The sequence below is a fragment of the Centroberyx gerrardi genome, chromosome 17 (assembly GCF_048128805.1).
Source record: "Centroberyx gerrardi isolate f3 chromosome 17, fCenGer3.hap1.cur.20231027, whole genome shotgun sequence".
In the NCBI taxonomy this organism is placed as follows: Eukaryota; Metazoa; Chordata; class Actinopteri; order Beryciformes; family Berycidae; genus Centroberyx; species Centroberyx gerrardi.
Genome location: NC_136013.1, coordinates 3,247,436 through 3,254,090, shown reverse-complemented (window position 1 = coordinate 3,254,090; position 6,655 = coordinate 3,247,436).

Here is a 6,655-nt window from a genome sequence, read left to right as displayed (position 1 = left end):
GCAACATAACTAAATCTAACTCTCCATTTCATCTCCTCATCAATACAGTCAGGTGCTAACAAGAAGCTTAAAGCAATATTTTAACACGGGGGTCACTCTGCTCTCGACCGCCATGAAAACCAGAATATAAACGACTCCCCAAGATCAGATGCAGCTGGACGAGTTTGTAGAGTTCAGATTTTTTACTTCCCATTCATTTGAATGAGGCAAGAAAATAGACTGAAAACTGACACTGATCACGTCGGAGAACAGATTCAACAACAGATCCTGCTTTTAACACAACAAAGCATCCTGGGTCCTTCGTCATTTTGCATTTCTATCCTTGGTTTACACTAAAAATAGAATTTAAAAATCAAAGTAGATCTGGTCTCCCAAACAGGAACTATCTCTCCTAAGTGGTATCCCTCCACTATGTTCTCCTCTATCACTAAATTTGCTATTTGGTGAAATTCTGTTCTGAAACGTTGGACCCACAGTCAGTTTAAAATCTCAGCAGCAGGATCTGATGTTGAATCTGTTCTCCAACGTGTTCAGTGTCAGTTTTCAGTCTGTTTTCGTGGCTCATTCAATGAACGAGAAGTAAAAATCTAAACGCCTCAAACTGGTCCAGCTGCATCTGATCTTGGTCAGTAGTTTATATTCTGGTTTTCATGGCGGTCGAGTCCTGAACAGCCCCCGTGTTAAAACTAAGTGGAATGTTGCTTTAATGTTGTGAAACAGGATGAGCAGCAGAGCCGTGATCGGCCTTCTCAGCGGACCTTCTCCATGGTGCCGAGTGTGCTCAGCATGTTTCCGACGGGTCCCGGCTCCACGGCGTTCTCCCGCATGTGTTGCAGTATGCGGCCGGCATGCTGGCCTCTCCGGATCACCTCCTGGTCCTGTTCCTGTTCCGATTCCTGTTCCTGGTCCTGGTCCTGTTCCTGTTCCGATTCCTGGTCCTGGTCCTGGTCCTGTTCCTGGCTGAATGTCGCCGTGCGCATCTCCGCCACGATGCTGGGCAAAGGAGGGTACATGCACGGCGTGAATACTGACATATACTGTATGCGCTGTAACCTGAGCACAGTCATCTAATTTAATGTCCTCAAAGACAAAGGTATAGACAGACAGGACCGGGATCTATTTCACGCTTCTCATTCTATCCTGTGTGAGTTCCTCATGCTGCACCGGGCCCGCTACCATGGCGCCTCATGTTCTCACATCTCCTACCTCATGGCCGTGATAAAACCCCCAAATCTGTGATTCTCTGCGATCTGTTGCTCCGGTAGAGGAGATTGGAGAATTGCGTTTTTTTCTCTCTCTCCATTCACTGCCATCGTCTGGAGGAACAAGTCTGAGAATCACGCTTCTAGCACATAAACGAACGAGAACAAAGCAGATTCTACAAAAAACTAGTCCTGCTGCTGAATTGTGTTTAAGTGAATCGCTTTCTTTATGTTTATTAAACCTTTCAGTTTGAACGAGCGTAACACCGGAATCCGGTCGGAGGAAACTTATACCGATGGAACGCAGAAATTAATACGTTAATACCAATAATTGTAAATAGGTGAAAAAAGGTGGGAGACTCTTTTTTTTATATAAGACTTTTTTTTTTAATCAAAATGTAGGATGTCAATATGTTTCTGCACTGAGGGCGCCAAGACAAATCCCTGAACATCTGTTGTGCTTTACGATTAAAATGATTTCTATCATCTATTGGAGCGTTGCTACTGCATTAAGCTGGGGACACACTGAGAGAGTTTTCCAGTCTTAAGCGACGGTGAAAAGACTGAGCAGCCATTGCGCATGTTGGACCTTGTGTTTACACTTCCGTACTTTTCCCCTCTTCCTCGGTCTGTCGCATTGGCTCTTGAAATTTCCCGTTAAGATCCGAGTCTAGCGCGGACTCTGCCCGGCCTCGTGCCGTCCGTCCCCGGCTGCCGGCTCCCTACCTCCGCAGCTCCCTGGCGCTCCGGTTGTACTCCTCCATGTTCTGCTTTATGGCCGCATGGATCACGGTGAACTCCTGCAGGCTGTTGGCGTTCAGGCTCTCCGGGCGGGTGGCAGCCAGCAGCTCTTTGATGAGGCTCTCGTTGCTCACAACTCCCTCCTCCTTTGGCAGCGGGTGAAGGAGAGGGAGGAGAGGGAGGTGAGGGAGGGGGAGGTGAAGAAGAGGGAGGTGAGGGAGGTGAGGGAGAGGGAGGTGAAGAAGAGGGAGGTGAGGGAGGGGGAGGTGAAGAAGAGGGAGGTGAAGGAAAGGGAGGTGAGGGAGAGCGAGATGAGGGAGAGGGAGGTGGAGAGGGAGAGCGAGGTGAGGGAGAGCGAGGTGAGGGAGAGAGAGAGGGAGGTGAGGGAGAGGGAGGTGAGGGAGAGAGAGAGAGAGGGAGGTGAGGGAGAGGGAGGTAAAGGAGAGGGAGGTGAGGGAGAGAGAGAGAGGGAGGAGAGGGAGGTGAAGGAGAGGGAGAGGCAGGTGAGGGAGAGCGAGGTGAGGGAGGGAGGTGAGGGAGAGGGAGGAGAGGGAGAGCAGAGGTGATGGCAGTTGGCTGGATAACTGTGTGGTTTGACTGGATACAGTAAGGTACCGTCTTTTTAAAACACTAGAGCAACAGGTGTGTATAATGTGATAAAGTATAGTGCTGTGCAACATGGTCCCACATGGTCCCATGTGGTGCTGTGCAACATGGTCCCACATGGCCCCATGTGGTGCTGTGCAACATGGTCCCACATGGTCCCATGTGGTGCTGTGCAACATGGTCCCATGTGGTGCTGTGCAACATGGTCCCATGTGGTGCCGTGCAACATGGTCCCACATGGTCCCATGTGGGACCGACTGAATACTATAAAAACGATGAAGGGACCTTTCAGGTGGTATTTCATGCAGAACATGTAATTGAAATACATACATCATGATTGAATGTTTGATTTGTTGAACTGTCTTTTATTTGATTCATAATGTTTGATTTATAATGTTTAGCGAGTCGAGACAAACTCTCTTAGAAGTGGAAGTTCATGTCATTCCAATTCCAACTCGGGAATTGAATCGGAATTTACCATGCATCCTCAGTTCAGCTCACGAGTCGCCCCAACCCTGGTGATATGTACATTTTATATATTTCGGTGGCACTGCACAGCATAATAGGGCAAGAAGTACAGTATACAGAATAGTACGGTGAAGTGGGCCAGGTAGACGACCAATCAGAATGGCTGTTGGAAGACTTACTGCATATTATTAAATAAACTCAATGCTGCTCTTTAACTTTTTCTGCAGCGCTGTGAGTTGCAACTTTTTTGGGGAGCACAGCCCGGTTGTGGTGACACCGAACTCAGCTGACTGACCTCAGACGGCGAGGACTCAGACGGCGAGGACTCAGACTTCTCCAAGTTGGTGAGCAATACGCCAAACAACAGGTTGTTGAAGAGGAGGACTACACCCGTGATGAAGATGACGAAGTAGCATGAGGCCATGATGTATTTCATCCAATCATTGGTACTGCAGAGCAGGAAAACCATTAATACACTGGAACTCACTCTGCTGTGGATATGGTAATGCCATGAGTCACAGACTTATAGCTGTAACTGTTATGTTAATTATGGCATTTAGACTGTGAAACTCTTCTTGATTGGTTGGTTGCTCGGTTGGTTTTAGTAGCTTTGAAACTTGCAGCAATGAACATTCAGTACTTACAGAGCATAAATTACTTTTATTTGGCCTATGTACTACACACAGAATGTTTTTCTTTACCTTTAGGCGGCGGCCACACTGATCCGTCTGTCAGTCCATCTCCGTTCATTTTAATTCATTTTCAGTGAGAGCTGTCTGTTGTCCAGACAGGACTGATGACGCTCCGTCTGTCAGATTTCCACCCGTTTTGACAGACAAAAAGTTCAACCCAGTTGAACTTTTTTGTCACCATCTGTTCAGCCAATCAGAGGCATTCCTACGTTTGTTTTGGAAAAACTAACAAACACAGAGACGACGGTACGACCAAAACAAAGATAAAACGGAGAAAGCCTGGTGTAACGTTGGGATGACTGTTGGTTTTCCAGGTCAGTTTCTTATTGAATTTATCTCCAAAACAAACCAATGGACAGAAATCTATCCGTCAATAATTCTGTGTGTTTACTGATGGATCAGTGTGGCCGCCGCCTTACTGGACCTTGCATAGCGCGTACTTGTTAAACTCTTTGTAGGCTGTTATCCATCCTTCTTGGGTCAGGCAGAAGAAGAGAGTGTAGAGGGAAGAGAGAAAGTCCTTGAAGGCCGAGGGCGCAACACTGTTGAACATCTTCATGCCAAGAAATGCAAACATCTGGTGACACACACACACACACACAATATTTAGGATATTATCTGACATGGCAGCGCACCGTGACTTTTTCTGTCTTTCAGTGACATCATTATCAGGGCTTTGGAAATGGGATGAAAGAGACCAAAGAGCAATTACAAGAAGAGGAGTGGTAAGTGGAAAAGGAAACAGAGGGGTCATTTAAAGATCCCATATTCTCACTCTCCAGTGTTTTATTTTGCCGCTTATTTTTACCGCTTTGAAAAAAACACTTTGTTAGTCTATTATTTCTTACAAAAACTCGTTGTCGATGTTGTCGGGGCGACAGCAGGGGTATATCCCCGAAATTCCCCAATCCTCGAAGACGCCATTAAGTCAAATGTAATAAAAAGCCATTCAATAATCACACAATGAGACTCCAGGGTTAATCTTCCCAATTATATTGCGCGTATGTCCCAACTATTTTTATAGTTGCCAAATAATACAATTTTTCCTTCTGGGCTAATCTTCATAATAATAAAGCTTGCATGCGATAACTATTTTTATATGACAAATGAATAAAGTTAACCAGTTAATTATATTATTACTCCTAAACACTCCAAAATGAATGGATATAATCCTCTAGGGATTATCTCCCCAATAATAAAAGGTATTTACCTTAACTATTTTTTTAACACTCAATAATACATTTAACTAATGAACTATTTTATTAATAATAATCACAGAAAGTGCAAACTTCATACAAATCTCCATAATTGCCTGAACAATTCTCTTGATAAATTTCAATACAATATTATGCACCATTGGTGAGATATGGGTCCAAATAGCATGGACATGAATTTAATCAGTTAATTAATAATAGTTATAATAATCATAAACATATCAAAATCAATAGAGTACTTCCTCTAGGGGTCATCAATGTCTTATTCTTATTCAGCGGCGGTCGGGGTGAATCCATAATATATATAATATAATAATAATAACAATGAGCGAACCTTTGTGACGCCACAAAGTTACTGAAGTCCAAACGGCTCGTTTAGAGGCTCGCTTTTCTAATATGGATTGTGTGGATTTAGTTGGCGACCGTGCGTTTTGATACTTTCACCATGTTTAGATAGACCATCCAACTCCTTTATAATCAAAGAGGGAAGGGAAATCCTGTTTTACATGATATCATATCATGTAAAACAGGATTTCCCTTCCCTCTTGGGACCTTTAAACAGGAGACAGGTGAGGAGCGTCAGCAGGTGAGAGAGGAAGAGAGACGAGTGTCCTGCACCGTCATGAGCACGAGGAGGGCGAAGAGGATGGAGAGCATCTCTTTGATGGACTGCATGATGACCTTCAGTATCTCAGCGTTGCCCAGTATGGACAGAATGCCCCGGGTACAGCGGATCACACGCAGCACCCTGCAGAACACACACACACACACAGGCAGGTACACTAACAGTCAGACCGCTTCAGGGTGTGGTGGAGGACTAGGACTGTGTGTGTGTGTGTGTGTGTGTGTGTGTGAGCGCTCGTCCCCTCACCTCATGGTCTTCAGTAAAGTCACACCGCCATCAGGGAACAGCATTGGTCCAGCGACCAAAGCTACAGTCAACACAAAATCCAGAATATTCCAGCCACTCTGCCACGACCGAGACCGAGAACAGAGGGAACAAACACGCAGAAGACAGACAGCCTCAACTCTTCACCCAGAGCAAAATGATTAGAATTTTACAAGCTTGCTATAAATGAACGGCGGTGAAAATGAGTTATTTGTGTAGCATCCAATGTACATTTTCAACCCTGAAAATGAAAGCGTCCGACGCCCCAGTGTGAGGCTGGGCGACGTGGGTGAAATCAATATCACGATAATCTTCAGGATTTTCTTTTTCGATAGATATACTGTGTATCATGGTATCGCTCACATGTGCAAAATCACCTTGAATAATCAAATTAACGTTCATCCCGAATCCCGACGAACAGAACGGGGATGTTAGCGGCGTGATGTCAAACAAAACTGAAATTTTCAAATAATATTCCCTAAAATGTGCCTCATTTTGTTTGGAGTTTTTAAAATGCTCGTTTAATTTGCTTGTTATCATCAGTTCAGACAGAATTGTGCGCCATGACATCCCAAAATAACCATATCATGACTTAATATTGAATTGCTCCTGCGGTCGCGGTCTGGTCTGCGTCTCACCACCCAGAACATCCTGAAGTTGTCCCACCACTGGACCAGGATCTCCCAGATGAAGAACGCGAGGACGATGTCATCACAAACGGCGAAGGAGGTGTTGTACTCCTGTGATGGAGGGAACGCCACATACAGGAAAATGAGACAAGTTTAAGTTCTTCAAATCTTCTTAACGTCGACTGTAACTGTTTCCGCTCATTTGTCTGCTGAT